The sequence below is a fragment of the Globicephala melas genome, chromosome X (assembly GCF_963455315.2).
Source record: "Globicephala melas chromosome X, mGloMel1.2, whole genome shotgun sequence".
Taxonomy (NCBI): Eukaryota; Metazoa; Chordata; class Mammalia; order Artiodactyla; family Delphinidae; genus Globicephala; species Globicephala melas.
Genome location: NC_083335.1, coordinates 125,222,069 through 125,242,988, shown reverse-complemented (window position 1 = coordinate 125,242,988; position 20,920 = coordinate 125,222,069).

Genomic DNA, 20,920 nt, shown 5'->3' with positions numbered 1-20,920 from the left:
CACACACACACACTCTCACACACACCGCCGTGTGACTCAACGCAGTTTATACCACCACACTGACACACAGACACACACACACACCTCACTGTGACTCAATGCCAAGCCCATACAAGTAAACAGACACACACAACCATGGCTCACTGAGACTCAATGAACAGTGTATACTAGCACATACAAACACAAGGCTCAATGTGAGTCAATGCATAGCCTATACCTGCACACACACACACACAGAAACACCCCTTAATGTGGCTCAGTGCACAGCCTATTGAAGTGCACACACACACACACACACACACTGCTCAGTAATTCAATGCAAATCCCATATCAGTATACACATACATATACACTCACCTAGGTGTGACTCAATTCTCAGCCTATAGCAGCACACACACACACCTTACTCTGACTCATGCAGACTCTACAGCACCAAATACACAAACACTAACACAGGGCTGGGATTCAATGCACAGTCCATACCAGCAAAGGCACACACACCACACCACACTGTGACTCAATGCTCAGATTATACCAGCACACACACACGGCTCACTGTGTCCTAGTGCACAGCGTATAACATCACACACACACACACACCACACACTGTGACTCAATGCGCAGCCTGTACCTGCACATACACACAGACACACCTCACTGTGACAAAATGTGCAGCCTATACCAGCACACACACACAGACACACACACCTCAATGTGACATAATGGTCAGCCTATACCAGAACACGCAGACACACACACACATCACTGTGACTCAATGCACAGACTATACCAGCGTGCACACAAACACACAGCACTCTGACTCAATGTACAATGTATACCAAAACATACAAGCATACACACACACCTCAGTGTGTTTCAAAGCACAGCCTATACCAGCACACACACATACACACCTGCACAGATACAGGATTCACTGTGACTCAATGCACAGCCTATAGAAGAACACACACACATACCAACGTGCACACACACATGGCTCACCGTGACTCAATCAATCGCCTATACCAGCACATACACACATGACTCACTGTGACTCAATGCAGTCTTTCGCACAACAGACACACACACCCCATTGAATCAATGAAAGCCCACCAACACACACCCTCTCATAGACACACACACATGGCTCACTGTGACTCAATGCACAGTCTGTATCACCACACACACACATACACCTCAGTTACTCAATGCAAAGACCATACGAGCACACACACACACACACATAACTGATTAAATGCTCCACACAAACTAGTGCACACACACACAGATATGCTCACTGTGATTCAAGGCACAGTCTATACGAGCACATTTACACACAAACAACTCATTTTCACACAATGCGCAGTCTACAGCAGCACACAGACACACATAACTCACTGTGACTCAATCCACAGCCTATATTATCACACAGACACACACAAGGCTCACTGTGACTCAATGACGTTTGTAGCACCACACACACACACACAAACACACACATACACCTCAGTGGCTCAATGCAAACGCATACACTCACAGACACATACCTAACTGTGATTCAGTGCTCAACCTCTACCAGCACACACACGCACACACAGACACACACACACATGCATGGCTCATTCTGACATAATGTACAGTTCTTACCAGCACAAACACAAGCAACCTATCTCACTGTAACTCAATGCTCAGACTGTACTTGCACACACACAAGGCTCCCTGTGAGTCAATGCACAGCCTATACCAGCAGAGACACACACACACTGCTCTCTATGACACAGTGCACATCCTGTACCATCACACACACACACAGCTTATTGTGATGCAATACAGACTCTACACAACCAAATACACACACACATGCACAGCTCACTGTGATTCCATGCAGACTCCATACCAGTGCACAAAAACACACAGCACACAACTCAGTGTGATTCAATGCTCACTTTATACCAAAACACACATAGACACACACACCGTTCTCTGTGACTCAGTGCACAGTCCATACCAGCACTGCACACACACTCACAGCTCACCTTGAATCAAAGCACAGCCTACCCCAGCAAACACACACACACAGTTCACTGTGACTCAATGCACAGGCTATACCAGCACACACACATATACACACACAGCTTACTGTGACACAATACAGTCTCTACACCACCAAATACACACAGACACACGCACAGCTCCATGTGATTCCATGCACATTCCATGCCAGTGCATACAGACACACAAAACACACCTCAGTTTGACTCAATGCTTACAGTATGTCAAAACATACATAGACAAACACACAGCTCCCTGTTACTCAGTGCACAGTGTATGCTAGCAGAGTTACACACACAAAGAAACACACATGGCTCACTGTGAATCAACACACAGCCTGTACCTCCACACACACACACATACAAACACTCACACACAGCTTAGTGTGACTCAATGCAAAGCATATACCACCACGTGCACTCACACAAACACTCACCTCCCTGTGACTCAGTGCATAGCATATAACATTCCACACACACACACACACCTCACTGTGACTGAATGCACAGCCTGTACCAGCACACACACATACAAAAACTCACACATGGTTGTGACTCAATGTACAATCCACACCAGCACATACACACACACGATACCTGTGTGAGTCAATGCTCAGTTTATACCAGCACAACCACACGGCTCACTGTGACTCAGTGCACAGCGTATGACATCACACACACACACACACATACACCTCGCTGTGACTCAATGCACAGCCTGTACCTGCGCATAAACACACACACACATCACTGTGATGCGATATGCAGCCTATACCAGCACACACACACACACCAAAGTCTGACTAAATGGTCAGCCTATATGAGAACACACAGACACACACATCCCTCACTGTGACACAATGCACAGTCTATACCAGCCTGCACACACTCACACGACACTGTGACTCAATGCACAATCTGTAATAGCCCACACACGCACACATACACACCTTATTGTGAATCAATGCACAGCCTATATGTGAACACACACATACTAACATGCACTCACACATGTCTCACGGTGACTCAATCGCCTATACAAGCACACACACATGGCTCACTGTGAGTCAGTGCCCACTCCATACCAGCACCAAACACACAACACAGCTCACTGTGACTCAAGGCACAGTGTATGGCAGCACACACACACACAGACACACTCATACCCACATCTCATTGTGCCTCTAAGCCTGTGAAAGCACACACACAATGAAACAAACACCCCTCACTGTGACTCACTGCACATCCTATACCAGTGCACTCACACACACACACACATGGCTGACTGTGAATCAATGCACACTCTATACCAGGACACACACACACACACACAGACACACGGCTCCCTGTGACTCAGTGCACAGGATATGCTAGCAGACATACACACACAGAGAAGCACATACGTCAAACTGTGAGTCAATCCACAGCCCATACCTCCACACACGCACATATACTGACACTCAAAAACACAGCTCAGTGTGATTCAATGCAAATCCTATACCAGAAAATGCACACACACACACACACAAACCTCCCCATGAATCAGTGCATAGCACATAACATCACACACATACACCTCACTGTGACTCAATGTGTTGCCTCTACCTGCACATACACTCACAAACAACTCAATATGACTCAATGTGCAGGCTGTACCAGCACACACACACATATATGTGCACACACACCTCAGTTTGCCTCAATTGTCAGCCTATACCAGAACACACAGACACACACACCTCTCACTCTGACTCAATGCACAACCTATACCAGCGTGCACACACACTCACATGGCACAGTGAATCAAGGCACAATTTTACCAGCACATGCACACACACCTCAGAGGGACTCAAAGCTCAGCCTATACCAGAACACACACACACACACACATGCACAGATGCAGACCTCACTGCGACTCTATGCACAGCCTATACCAGAACACACACACATACCAACACGCACTCACACATGGCTCACTGGTACTCAATCAACCGCCTATACAAGCACACACACACACAGCTTGCTGTGACCCAATGCATTCTGTATCACCACACACTCACACACACAACCATGTGTCAATAAAGCCCATACCAGCACACAAACTCACATGCACACACACAAACACACCTGACGGTGACTGAAAACGCTTCCTGTACCAGCACACACACACACAAACACCTCACTGTGAATCAATGCACAGCTATTATCAGCACACACATACACACACAGCTCACAGTGACTCAATACACCGTCTATACCAGCACACACACACACACACACACACATATATGACTCACTGACTCAATGCACAGCCTGTACTGGCACACACACAAGGCTTGCTGTGACTCAATGCAGAGTCTAAACCAGCATACAAACACATGGCTCACTGTGACTCAATGTAATGCCTATGCCAGCACACACACACATAGACACATGCATGGCTCTCTCTGATTCAATGCACGTCCTATACCATCACATACACACACACACACACACGTACAGTCACTGTGACACAATGCACAGCCTATACCACAACACCCATGCAAAGACACATATGCACGGCTCATTGTGACTCCATGCACACCCTATACTATCACATACACACATTCACACGTGGCTCATTGTGAATCAGTGCACAGTCTGTAGTTCCAGGTATACACACACAGACACACACCTCAGTGGCTCTATGCAAAGCCCATACCATCACACACACACACACATACACACACAGCTCACTGTGAATCAGTGTACAGTCTTCAGCTCCATGTACATACACACACAACACACCTTAGTGAATCAATGCAGAGACCAAACCAGCATACACACACACATACACACACCTGAGACTCAATGCTCTGCCTATTCCAGCACACACACGCACACACACGGATCACTGTGATTCAATACCAGCCTGTATGTGCACACACACACACTCTCACACACACCGCCGTGTGACTCAACGCAGTTTATACCACCACACTGACACACAGACACACACACACACCTCACTGTGACTCAATGCCAAGCCCATACAAGTAAACAGACACACACAACCATGGCTCACTGAGACTCAATGAACAGTGTATACTAGCACATACAAACACAAGGCTCAATGTGAGTCAATGCATAGCCTATACCTGCACACACACACACACAGAAACACCCCTTAATGTGGCTCAGTGCACAGCCTATTGAAGTGCACACACACACACACACACACTGCTCAGTAATTCAATGCAAATCCCATATCAGTATACACATACATATACACTCACCTAGGTGTGACTCAATTCTCAGCCTATAGCAGCACACACACACACCTTACTCTGACTCATGCAGACTCTACAGCACCAAATACACAAACACTAACACAGGGCTGGGATTCAATGCACAGTCCATACCAGCAAAGGCACACACACCACACCACACTGTGACTCAATGCTCAGATTATACCAGCACACACACACGGCTCACTGTGTCCTAGTGCACAGCGTATAACATCACACACACACACACACCACACACTGTGACTCAATGCGCAGCCTGTACCTGCACATACACACAGACACACCTCACTGTGACAAAATGTGCAGCCTATACCAGCACACACACACAGACACACACACCTCAATGTGACATAATGGTCAGCCTATACCAGAACACGCAGACACACACACACATCACTGTGACTCAATGCACAGACTATACCAGCGTGCACACAAACACACAGCACTCTGACTCAATGTACAATGTATACCAAAACATACAAGCATACACACACACCTCAGTGTGTTTCAAAGCACAGCCTATACCAGCACACACACATACACACCTGCACAGATACAGGATTCACTGTGACTCAATGCACAGCCTATAGAAGAACACACACACATACCAACGTGCACACACACATGGCTCACCGTGACTCAATCAATCGCCTATACCAGCACATACACACATGACTCACTGTGACTCAATGCAGTCTTTCGCACAACAGACACACACACCCCATTGAATCAATGAAAGCCCACCAACACACACCCTCTCATAGACACACACACATGGCTCACTGTGACTCAATGCACAGTCTGTATCACCACACACACACATACACCTCAGTTACTCAATGCAAAGACCATACGAGCACACACACACACACACATAACTGATTAAATGCTCCACACAAACTAGTGCACACACACACAGATATGCTCACTGTGATTCAAGGCACAGTCTATACGAGCACATTTACACACAAACAACTCATTTTCACACAATGCGCAGTCTACAGCAGCACACAGACACACATAACTCACTGTGACTCAATCCACAGCCTATATTATCACACAGACACACACAAGGCTCACTGTGACTCAATGACGTTTGTAGCACCACACACACACACACAAACACACACATACACCTCAGTGGCTCAATGCAAACGCATACACTCACAGACACATACCTAACTGTGATTCAGTGCTCAACCTCTACCAGCACACACACGCACACACAGACACACACACACATGCATGGCTCATTCTGACATAATGTACAGTTCTTACCAGCACAAACACAAGCAACATATCTCACTGTAACTCAATGCTCAGACTGTACTTGCACACACACAAGGCTCCCTGTGAGTCAATGCACAGCCTATACCAGCAGAGACACACACACACTGCTCTCTATGACACAGTGCACATCCTGTACCATCACACACACACACAGCTTATTGTGATGCAATACAGACTCTACACAACCAAATACACACACACATGCACAGCTCACTGTGATTCCATGCAGACTCCATACCAGTGCACAAAAACACACAGCACACAACTCAGTGTGATTCAATGCTCACTTTATACCAAAACACACATAGACACACACACCGTTCTCTGTGACTCAGTGCACAGTCCATACCAGCACTGCACACACACTCACAGCTCACCTTGAATCAAAGCACAGCCTACCCCAGCAAACACACACACACAGTTCACTGTGACTCAATGCACAGGCTATACCAGCACACACACATATACACACACAGCTTACTGTGACACAATACAGTCTCTACACCACCAAATACACACAGACACACGCACAGCTCCATGTGATTCCATGCACATTCCATGCCAGTGCATACAGACACACAAAACACACCTCAGTTTGACTCAATGCTTACAGTATGTCAAAACATACATAGACAAACACACAGCTCCCTGTTACTCAGTGCACAGTGTATGCTAGCAGAGTTACACACACAAAGAAACACACATGGCTCACTGTGAATCAACACACAGCCTGTACCTCCACACACACACATACAAACACTCACACACAGCTTAGTGTGACTCAATGCAAAGCATATACCACCACGTGCACTCACACAAACACTCACCTCCCTGTGACTCAGTGCATAGCATATAACATTCCACACACACACACACACCTCACTGTGACTGAATGCACAGCCTGTACCAGCACACACACATACAAAAACTCACACATGGTTGTGACTCAATGTACAATCCACACCAGCACATACACACACACGATACCTGTGTGAGTCAATGCTCAGTTTATACCAGCACAACCACACGGCTCACTGTGACTCAGTGCACAGCGTATGACATCACACACACACACACACACATACACCTCGCTGTGACTCAATGCACAGCCTGTACCTGCGCATAAACACACACACACATCACTGTGATGCGATATGCAGCCTATACCAGCACACACACACACACCAAAGTCTGACTAAATGGTCAGCCTATATGAGAACACACAGACACACACATCCCTCACTGTGACACAATGCACAGTCTATACCAGCCTGCACACACTCACACGACACTGTGACTCAATGCACAATCTGTAATAGCCCACACACGCACTCATACACACCTTATTGTGAATCAATGCACAGCCTATATGTGAACACACACATACTAACATGCACTCACACATGTCTCACGGTGACTCAATCGCCTATACAAGCACACACACATGGCTCACTGTGAGTCAGTGCCCACTCCATACCAGCACCAAACACACAACACAGCTCACTGTGACTCAAGGCACAGTGTATGGCAGCACACACACACACAGACACACTCATACCCACATCTCATTGTGCCTCTAAGCCTGTGAAAGCACACACACAATGAAACAAACACCCCTCACTGTGACTCACTGCACATCCTATACCAGTGCACTCACACACACACACACATGGCTGACTGTGAATCAATGCACACTCTATACCAGGACACACACACACACACACAGACACACGGCTCCCTGTGACTCAGTGCACAGGATATGCTAGCAGACATACACACACAGAGAAGCACATACGTCAAACTGTGAGTCAATCCACAGCCCATACCTCCACACACGCACATATACTGACACTCAAAAACTCAGCTCAGTGTGATTCAATGCAAATTCTATACCAGAAAATGCACACACACACACACACAAACCTCCCCATGAATCAGTGCATAGCACATAACATCACACACATACACCTCACTGTGACTCAATGTGTTGCCTCTACCTGCACATACACTCACAAACAACTCAATATGACTCAATGTGCAGGCTGTACCAGCACACACACACATACATGTGCACACACACCTCAGTTTGCCTCAATTGTCAGCCTATACCAGAACACACAGACACACACACCTCTCACTCTGACTCAATGCACAACCTATACCAGCGTGCACACACACTCACATGGCACAGTGAATCAAGGCACAATTTTACCAGCACATGCACACACACCTCAGAGGGACTCAAAGCTCAGCCTATACCAGAACACACACACACACACACACACACATGCACAGATGCAGACCTCACTGTGACTCTATGCACAGCCTATACCAGAACACACACACATACCAACACGCACTCACACATGGCTCACTGGTACTCAATCAACCGCCTATACAAGCACACACACACACAGCTTGCTGTGACCCAATGCAGTCTGTATCACCACACACTCACACACACAACCATGTGTCAATAAAGCCCATACCAGCACACAAACTCACAAGCGCACACACACACACCTGACTGTGACTGAAAACGCTTCCTGTACCAGCACACACACACACAAACACCTCACTGTGACTCAATGCACAGCCTATATGAGCACACACATACACACACAGCTCACAGTGACTCAATACAGAGTCTATACCAGCACACACACACACACACACACACACACATATATGACTCACTGACTCAATGCACAGCCTGTACTGGCACACACACAAGTCTTGCTGTGACTCAATGCAGAGTCTAAACCAGCATACAAACACATGGCTCACTGTGACTCAATGTAATTCCTATGCCAGCACACACACACATAGACACATGCATGGCTCTCTCTGATTCAATGCACGTCCTATACCATCACATACACACACACACACACGCAAAGTCACTGTGACACAATGCACAGCCTATACCACAACACCCATGCAAAGACACATATGCACGGCTCATTGTGACTCCATGCACACCCTATACTATCACATACACACATTCACACGTGGCTCATTGTGAATCAATGCACAGTCTGTAGTTCCAGGTATACACACACAGACACACACCTCAGTGGCTCTATGCAAAGCCCATACCATCACACACACACACACATACACACATAGCTCACTGTGAATCAGTGTACAGTCTTCAGCTCCATGTACATACACACACAACACACCTTAGTGAATCAATGCAGAGACCAAACCAGCATACACACACACATACACACACCTGAGACTCAATGCTCTGCCTATTCCAGCACACACACGCACACACACGGATCACTGTGATTCAATACCAGCCTGTATGTGCACACACACACACTCTCACACACACCGCCGTGTGACTCAACGCAGTTTATACCACCACACTGACACACAGACACACACACACACCTCACTGTGACTCAATGCCAAGCCCATACAAGTAAACAGACACACACAACCATGGCTCACTGAGACTCAATGAACAGTGTATACTAGCACATACAAACACAAGGCTCAATGTGAGTCAATGCATAGCCTATACCTGCACACACACACACACAGAAACACCCCTTAATGTGGCTCAGTGCACAGCCTATTGAAGTGCACACACACACACACACACACTGCTCAGTAATTCAATGCAAATCCCATATCAGTATACACATACATATACACTCACCTAGGTGTGACTCAATTCTCAGCCTATAGCAGCACACACACACAGCTTACTCTGACTCATGCAGACTCTACAGCACCAAATACACAAACACTAACACAGGGCTGGGATTCAATGCACAGTCCATACCAGCAAAGGCACACACACCACACCACACTGTGACTCAATGCTCAGATTATACCAGCACACACACATGGCTCACTGTGTCCTAGTGCACAGCATATAACATCACACACACACACACACCACACACTGTGACTCAATGCGCAGCCTGTACCTGCACATACACACACACACACCTCACTGTGACAAAATGTGCAGCCTATACCAGCACACACACACAGACACACACACCTCAATGTGACATAATGGTCAGCCTATACCAGAACACGCAGACACACACACACATCACTGTGACTCAATGCACAGACTATACCAGCGTGCACACAAACACACAGCACTCTGACTCAATGTACAATGTATACCAAAACATACAAGCATACACACACACCTCAGTGTGTTTCAAAGCACAGCCTATACCAGCACACACACATACACACCTGCACAGATACAGGATTCACTGTGACTCAATGCACAGCCTATAGAAGAACACACACACATACCAACGTGCACACACACATGGCTCACCGTGACTCAATCAATCGCCTATACCAGCACATACACACATGACTCACTGTGACTCAATGCAGTCTTTCGCACAACAGACACACACACCCCATTGAATCAATGAAAGCCCACCAACACACACCCTCTCATAGACACACACACATGGCTCACTGTGACTCAATGCACAGTCTGTATCACCACACACACACATACACCTCAGTTACTCAATGCAAAGACCATACGAGCACACACACACACACACATAACTGATTAAATGCTCCACACAAACTAGTGCACACACACACAGATATGCTCACTGTGATTCAAGGCACAGTCTATACGAGCACATTTACACACAAACAACTCATTTTCACACAATGCGCAGTCTACAGCAGCACACAGACACACATAACTCACTGTGACTCAATCCACAGCCTATATTATCACACAGACACACACAAGGCTCACTGTGACTCAATGACGTTTGTAGCACCACACACACACACACACAAACACACACATACACCTCAGTGGCTCAATGCAAACGCATACACTCACAGACACATACCTAACTGTGATTCAGTGCTCAACTTCTACCAGCACACACACGCACACACAGACACACACACACATGCATGGCTCATTCTGACATAATGTACAGTTCTTACCAGCACAAACACAAGCAACATATCTCACTGTAACTCAATGCTCAGACTGTACTTGCACACACACAAGGCTCCCTGTGAGTCAATGCACAGCCTATACCAGCAGAGACACACACACACTGCTCTCTATGACACAGTGCACATCCTGTACCATCACACACACACACAGCTTATTGTGATGCAATACAGACTCTACACAACCAAATACACACACACATGCACAGCTCACTGTGATTCCATGCAGACTCCATACCAGTGCACAAAAACACACAGCACACAACTCAGTGTGATTCAATGCTCACTTTATACCAAAACACACATAGACACACACACCGTTCTCTGTGACTCAGTGCACAGTCCATACCAGCACTGCACACACACTCACAGCTCACCTTGAATCAAAGCACAGCCTACCCCAGCAAACACACACACACAGTTCACTGTGACTCAATGCACAGGCTATACCAGCACACACACATATACACACACAGCTTACTGTGACACAATACAGTCTCTACACCACCAAATACACACAGACACACGCACAGCTCCATGTGATTCCATGCACATTCCATGCCATTGCATACAGACACACAAAACACACCTCAGTTTGACTCAATGCTTACAGTATGTCAAAACATACATAGACAAACACACGGCTCCCTGTTACTCAGTGCACAGTGTATGCTAGCAGAGTTACACACACAAAGAAACACACATGGCTCACTGTGAATCAACACACAGCCTGTACCTCCACACACACACACATACAAACACTCACACACAGCTTAGTGTGACTCAATGCAAAGCATATACCACCACGTGCACTCACACAAACACTCACCTCCCTGTGACTCAGTGCATAGCATATAACATTCCACACACACACACACACCTCACTGTGACTGAATGCACAGCCTGTACCAGCACACACACATACAAAAACTCACACATGGTTGTGACTCAATGTACAATCCACACCAGCACATACACACACACGATACCTGTGTGAGTCAATGCTCAGTTTATACCAGCACAACCACACGGCTCACTGTGACTCAGTGCACAGCGTATGACATCACACACACACACATACACCTCGCTGTGACTCAATGCACAGCCTGTACCTGCGCATAAACACACACACACATCACTGTGATGCCATATGCAGCCTATACCAGCACACACACACACACCAAAGTCTGACTAAATGGTCAGCCTATATGAGAACACACAGACACACACATCCCTCACTGTGACACAATGCACAGTCTATACCAGCCTGCACACACTCACACGACACTGTGACTCAATGCACAATCTGTAATAGCCCACACACGCACTCATACACACCTTATTGTGAATCAATGCACAGCCTATATGTGAACACACACATACTAACATGCACTCACACATGTCTCACGGTGACTCAATCGCCTATACAAGCACACACACATGGCTCACTGTGAGTCAGTGCCCACTCCATACCAGCACCAAACACACAACACAGCTCACTGTGACTCAAGGCACAGTGTATGGCAGCACACACACACACAGACACACTCATACCCAAATCTCATTGTACCTCTAAGCCTGTGAAAGCACACACACAATGAAACAAACACCCCTCACTGTGACTCACTGCACATCCTATACCAGTGCACTCACACACACACACACATGGCTGACTGTGAATCAATGCACACTCTATACCAGGACACACACACACACACACACACACACGGCTCCCTGTGACTCAGTGCACAGGATATGCTAGCAGACATACACACACAAAGAAGCACATACGTCAAACTGTGAGTCAATCCACAGCCCATACCTCCACACACGCACATATACTGACACTCAAAAACTCAGCTCAGTGTGATTCAATGCAAATTCTATACCAGAAAATGCACACACACACACACACAAACCTCCCCATGAATCAGTGCATAGCACATAACATCACACACATACACCTCACTGTGACTCAATGTGTTGCCTCTACCTGCACATACACTCACAAACAACTCAATATGACTCAATGTGCAGGCTGTACCAGCACACACACACATACATGTGCACACACACCTCAGTTTGCCTCAATTGTCAGCCTATACCAGAACACACAGACACACACACCTCTCACTCTGACTCAATGCACAACCTATACCAGCGTGCACACACACTCACATGGCACAGTGAATCAAGGCACAATTTTACCAGCACATGCACACACACCTCAGAGGGACTCAAAGCTCAGCCTATACCAGAACACACACACACACACACATGCACAGATGCAGACCTCACTGCGACTCTATGCACAGCCTATACCAGAACACACACACATACCAACACGCACTCACACATGGCTCATTGATACTCAATCAACCGCCTATACAAGCACACACACACACAGCTTGCTGTGACCCAATGCAGTCTGTATCACCACACACTCACACACACAACCATGTGTCAATAAAGCCCATACCAGCACACAAACTCACAAGCGCACACACACACACCTGACTGTGACTGAAAACGCTTCCTGTACCAGCACACACACACACAAACACCTCACTGTGACTCAATGCACAGCCTATATGAGCACACACATACACACACAGCTCACAGTGACTCAATACAGAGTCTATACCAGCACACACACACACACACACACACATATATGACTCACTGATTCAATGCACAGCCTGTACTGGCACACACACAAGTCTTGCTGTGACTCAATGCAGAGTCTAAACCAGCATACAAACACATGGCTCACTGTGACTCAATGTAATGCCTATGCCAGCACACACACACAGAGACACATGCATGGCTCTCTCTGATTCAATGCACGTCCTATACCATCACATACACACACACACACACACGCACAGTCACTGTGACACAATGCACAGCCTATACCACAACACCCATGCAAAGACACCTATGCACGGCTCATTGTGACTCCATGCACACCCTATACTATCACATACACACATTCACACGTGGCTCATTGTGAATCAATGCACAGTCTGTAATTCCAGGTATACACACACAGACACACACCTCAGTGACTCAATGCAAAACCCATACCATCACACACACACACACATACACACACAGCTCACTGTGAATCAGTGTACAGTCTTCAGCTCCATGTACATACACACACAACACACCTTAGTGAATCAATGCAGAGACCATACCAGCATACACACACACATACACACACCTGAGACTCAATGCTCTGCCTATTCCAGCACACACACGCACACACACGGATCACTGTGATTCAATACCAGCCTGTATGTGCACACACACACACTCTCACACACACCGCCGTGTGACTCAATGCAGTTTATACCACCACACAGACACACAGACACACACACACACCTCACTGTGACTCAATGCCAAGCCCATACATGTAAACAGACACACACAACCATGGCTCACTGAGACTCAATGAACAGTGTATACTAGCACATACAAACACAAGGCTCAATGTGAGTCAATGCATAGCCTATACCCGCACACACACACAGAGAAACACCCCTTAATGTGGCTCAGTGCACAGCCTATTGCAGTGCACACACACACACACACACACACTGCTCAGTAATTCAATGCAAATCCCATATCAGTATACACATACACATACACTCACCTAGGTGTGACTCAATTCTCAGCCTATAGCAGCACACACACACACCTTACTCTGACTCATGCAGACTCTACAGCACCAAATACACAAACACTAACACAGGGCTGGGATTCAATGCACAGTCCATACCAGCACACCACACTGTGACTCAATGCTCAGATTATACCAGCACACACACACGGCTCACTGTGTCCTAGTGCACAGCATATAACATCACACACACACACACACCACACACTGTGACTCAATGCGCAGCCTGTACCTGCACATACACACACACACACCTCACTGTGACAAAATGTGCAGCCTATACCAGCACACACACACAGACACACACACCTCAATGTGACATAATGGTCAGCCTATACCAGAACACGCAGACACACACACACATCACTGTGACTCAATGCACAGACTATACCAGCGTGCACACAAACACACAGCACTCTGACTCAATGTACAATGTATACCAAAACATACAAGCATACACACACACCTCAGTGTGTTTCAAAGCACAGCCTATACCAGCACACACACATACACACCTGCACAGATACAGGATTCACTGTGACTCAATGCACAGCCTATAGAAGAACACACACACATACCAACGTGCACACACACATGGCTCACCGTGACTCAATCAATCGCCTATACCAGCACATACACACATGACTCACTGTGACTCAATGCAGTCTTTCGCACAACAGACACACACACCCCATTGAATCAATGAAAGCCCACCAACACACACCCTCTCATAGACACACACACATGGCTCACTGTGACTCAATGCACAGTCTGTATCACCACACACACACATACACCTCAGTTACTCAATGCAAAGACCATACGAGCACACACACACACACACATAACTGATTAAATGCTCCACACAAACTAGTGCACACACACACAGATATGCTCACTGTGATTCAAGGCACAGTCTATACGAGCACATTTACACACAAACAACTCATTTTCACACAATGCGCAGTCTACAGCAGCACACAGACACACATAACTCACTGTGACTCAATCCACAGCCTATATTATCACACAGACACACACAAGGCTCACTGTGACTCAATGACGTTTGTAGCACCACACACACACACACAAACACACACACACACCTCAGTGGCTCAATGCAAACGCATACACTCACAGACACATACCTAACTGTGATTCAGTGCTCAACCTCTACCAGCACACACACGCACACACAGACACACACACACATGCATGGCTCATTCTGACATAATGTACAGTTCTTACCAGCACAAACACAAGCAACATATCTCACTGTAACTCAATGCTCAGACTGTACTTGCACACACACAAGGCTCCCTGTGAGTCAATGCACAGCCTATACCAGCAGAGACACACACACACTGCTCTCTATGACACAGTGCACATCCTGTACCATCACACACACACACAGCTTATTGTGATGCAATACAGACTCTACACAACCAAATACACACACACATGCACAGCTCACTGTGATTCCATGCAGACACCATACCAGTGCACAAAAACACACAGCACACAACTCAGTGTGATTCAATGCTCACTTTATACCAAAACACACATAGACACACACACCGTTCTCTGTGACTCAGTGCACAGTCCATACCAGCACTGCACACACACTCACAGCTCACCTTGAATCAAAGCACAGCCTACCCCAGCAAACACACACACACAGTTCACTGTGACTCAATGCACAGGCTATACCAGCACACACACATATACACACACAGCTTACTGCGACACAATACAGTCTCTACACCACCAAATACACACAGACACACGCACAGCTCCATGTGATTCCATGCACATTCCATGCCAGTGCATACAGACACACAAAACACACCTCAGTTTGACTCAATGCTCACAGTATGTCAAAACATACATAGACAAACACACGGCTCCCTGTTACTCAGTGCACAGTGTATGCTAGCAGAGTTACACACACAAAGAAACACACATGGCTCACTGTGAATCAACACACAGCCTGTACCTCCACACACACACACATACAAACACTCACACACAGCTTAGTGTGACTCAATGCAAAGCATATACCACCACGTGCACTCACACAAACACTCACCTCCCTGTGACTCAGTGCATAGCATATAACATTCCACACACACACACACACCTCACTGTGACTGAATGCACAGCCTGTACCAGCACACACACATACAAAAACTCACACATGGTTGTGACTCAATGTACAATCCACACCAGCACATACACACACACGACACCTGTGTGAGTCAATGCTCAGTTTATACCAGCACAACCACACGGCTCACTGTGACTCAGTGCACAGCGTATGACATCACACACACACACACACATACACCTCGCTGTGACTCAATGCACAGCCTGTACCTGCACATAAACACACACACACATCACTGTGATGCGATATGCAGCCTATACCAGCACACACACACACACACCAAAGTCTGACTAAATGGTCAGCCTATATGAGAACACACAGACACACACATCCCTCACTGTGAGACAATGCACAGTCTATACCAGCCTGCACACACTCACACGACACTGTGACTCAATGCACAATCTGTAATAGCCCACACACGCACACATACACACCTTATTGTGAATCAATGCACAGCCTATATGTGAACACACACATACTAACATGCACTCACACATGTCTCACGGTGACTCAATCGCCTATACAAGCACACACACATGGCTCACTGTGAGTCAGTGCCCACTCCATACCAGCACCAAACACACAACACAGCTCACTGTGACTCAAGGCACAGTGTATGGCAGCACACACACACACAGACACACTCATACCCACATCTCATTGTGCCTCTAAGCCTGTGAAAGCACACACACAATGAAACAAACACCCCTCACTGTGACTCACTGCACATCCTATACCAGTGCACTCACACACACACACACATGGCTGACTGTGAATCAATGCACACTCTATACCAGGACACACACACACACACACACACACACGGCTCCCTGTGACTCAGTGCACAGGATATGCTAGCAGACATACACACACAGAGAAGCACATACGTCAAACTGTGAGTCAATCCACAGCCCATACCTCCACACACGCACATATACTGACACTCAAAAACACAGCTCAGTGTGATTCAATGCAAATCTTATACCAGAAAATGCACACACACACACACACAAACCTCCCCATGAATCAGTGCATAGCACATAACATCACACACATACACCTCACTGTGACTCAATGTGTTGCCTCTACCTGCACATACACTCACAAACAACTCAATATGACTCAATGTGCAGGCTGTACCAGCACACACACACATATATGTGCACACACACCTCAGTTTGCCTCAATTGTCAGCCTATACCAGAACACACAGACACACACACCTCTCACTCTGACTCAATGCACAACCTATACCAGCGTGCACACACACTCACATGGCACAGTGAATCAAGGCACAATTTTACCAGCACATGCACACACACCTCAGAGGGACTCAAAGCTCAGCCTATACCAGAACACACACACACACACACATGCACAGATGCAGACCTCACTGCGACTCTATGCACAGCCTATACCAGAACACACACACATACCAACACGCACTCACACATGGCTCACTGGTACTCAATCAACCGCCTATACAAGCACACACACACACAGCTTGCTGTGACCCAATGCAGTCTGTATCACCACACACTCACACACACAACCATGTGTCAATAAAGCCCATACCAGCACACAAACTCACATGCACACACACACACACACTTGACTGTGACTGAAAACGCTTCCTGTACCAGCACACACACACACAAACACCGCACTGTGACTCAATGCACAGCCTATATGAGCACACACATACACACACAGCTCACAGTGACTCAATACAGAGTCTATACCAGCACACACACACACACACACACACACATATATGACTCACTGACTCAATGCACAACCTGTACTGGCACACACACAAGTCTTGCTGTGACTCAATGCAGAGTCTAAACCAGCATACAAGCAAATGGCTCACTGTGACTCAATGTAATGCCTATGCCAGCACACACACACATAGACACATGCATGGCTCTCTCTGATTCAATGCACGTCCTATACCATCACATACACACACACACACACGCACAGTCACTGTGACACAATGCACAGCCTATACCACAACACCCATGCAAAGACACATATGCACGGCTCATTGTGACTCCATGCACACCCTATACTATCACATACACACATTCACACGTGGCTCATTGTGAATCAGTGCACAGTCTGTAGTTCCAGGTATACACACACAGACACACACCTCAGTGGCTCTATGCAAAGCCCATACCATCACACACACACACACATACACACACAGCTCACTGTGAATCAGTGTACAGTCTTCAGCTCCATGTACATACACACACAACACACCTTAGTGAATCAATGCAGAGACCATACCAGCATACACACACACATACACACACCTGAGACTCAATGCTCTGCCTATTCCAGCACACACACGCACACACACGGATCACTGTGATTCAATACCAGCCTGTATGTGCACACACACACACTCTCACACACACTGCCATGTGACTCAATGCAGTTTATACCACCACACTGACACACAGACACACACACACACCTCACTGTGACTCAATGCCAAGCCCATACAAGTAAACAGACACACACAACCATGGCTCACTGAGACTCAATGAACAGTGTATACTAGCACATACAAACACAAGGCTCAATGTGAGTCAATGCATAGCCTATACCCGCACACACACACACACAGAAACACACCTTAATGTGGCTCAGTGCACAGCCTATTGAAGTGCACACACACACACACACACACACACACTGCTCAGTAATTCAATGCAAATCCCATATCAGTATACACATACATATACACTAACCTAGGTGTGACTCAATTCTCAGCCTATAGCAGCACACACACACACCTTACTCTGACTCCTGCAGACTCTACAGCACCAAATACACAAACACTAACACAGGGCTGGGATTCAATGCACAGTCCATACCAGCGAAGGCACACACACCACACCACACTGTGACTCAATGCTCAGATTATACCAGCACACACACACAGCTCACTGTGTCCTAGTGCACAGCATATAACATCACACACACACACACACCACACACTGTGACTCAATGTGCAGCCTGTACCTGCACATACACACAGACACACCTCACTGTGACAAAATGTGCAGCCTATACCAGCACACACACACAGACACACACACCTCAATGTGACATAATGGTCAGCCTATACCAGAACACGCAGACACACACACACATCACTGTGACTCAATGCACAGACTATACCAGCGTGCACACAAACACACAGCACTCTGACTCAATGTACAATGTATACCAAAACATACAAGCATACACACACACCTCAGTGTGTTTCAAAGCACAGCCTATACCAGCACACACACATACACACCTGCACAGATACAGGATTCACTGTGACTCAATGCACAGCCTATAGAAGAACACACACACATACCAACGTGCACACACACATGGCTCACCGTGACTCAATCAATCGCCTATACCAGCACATACACACATGACTCAC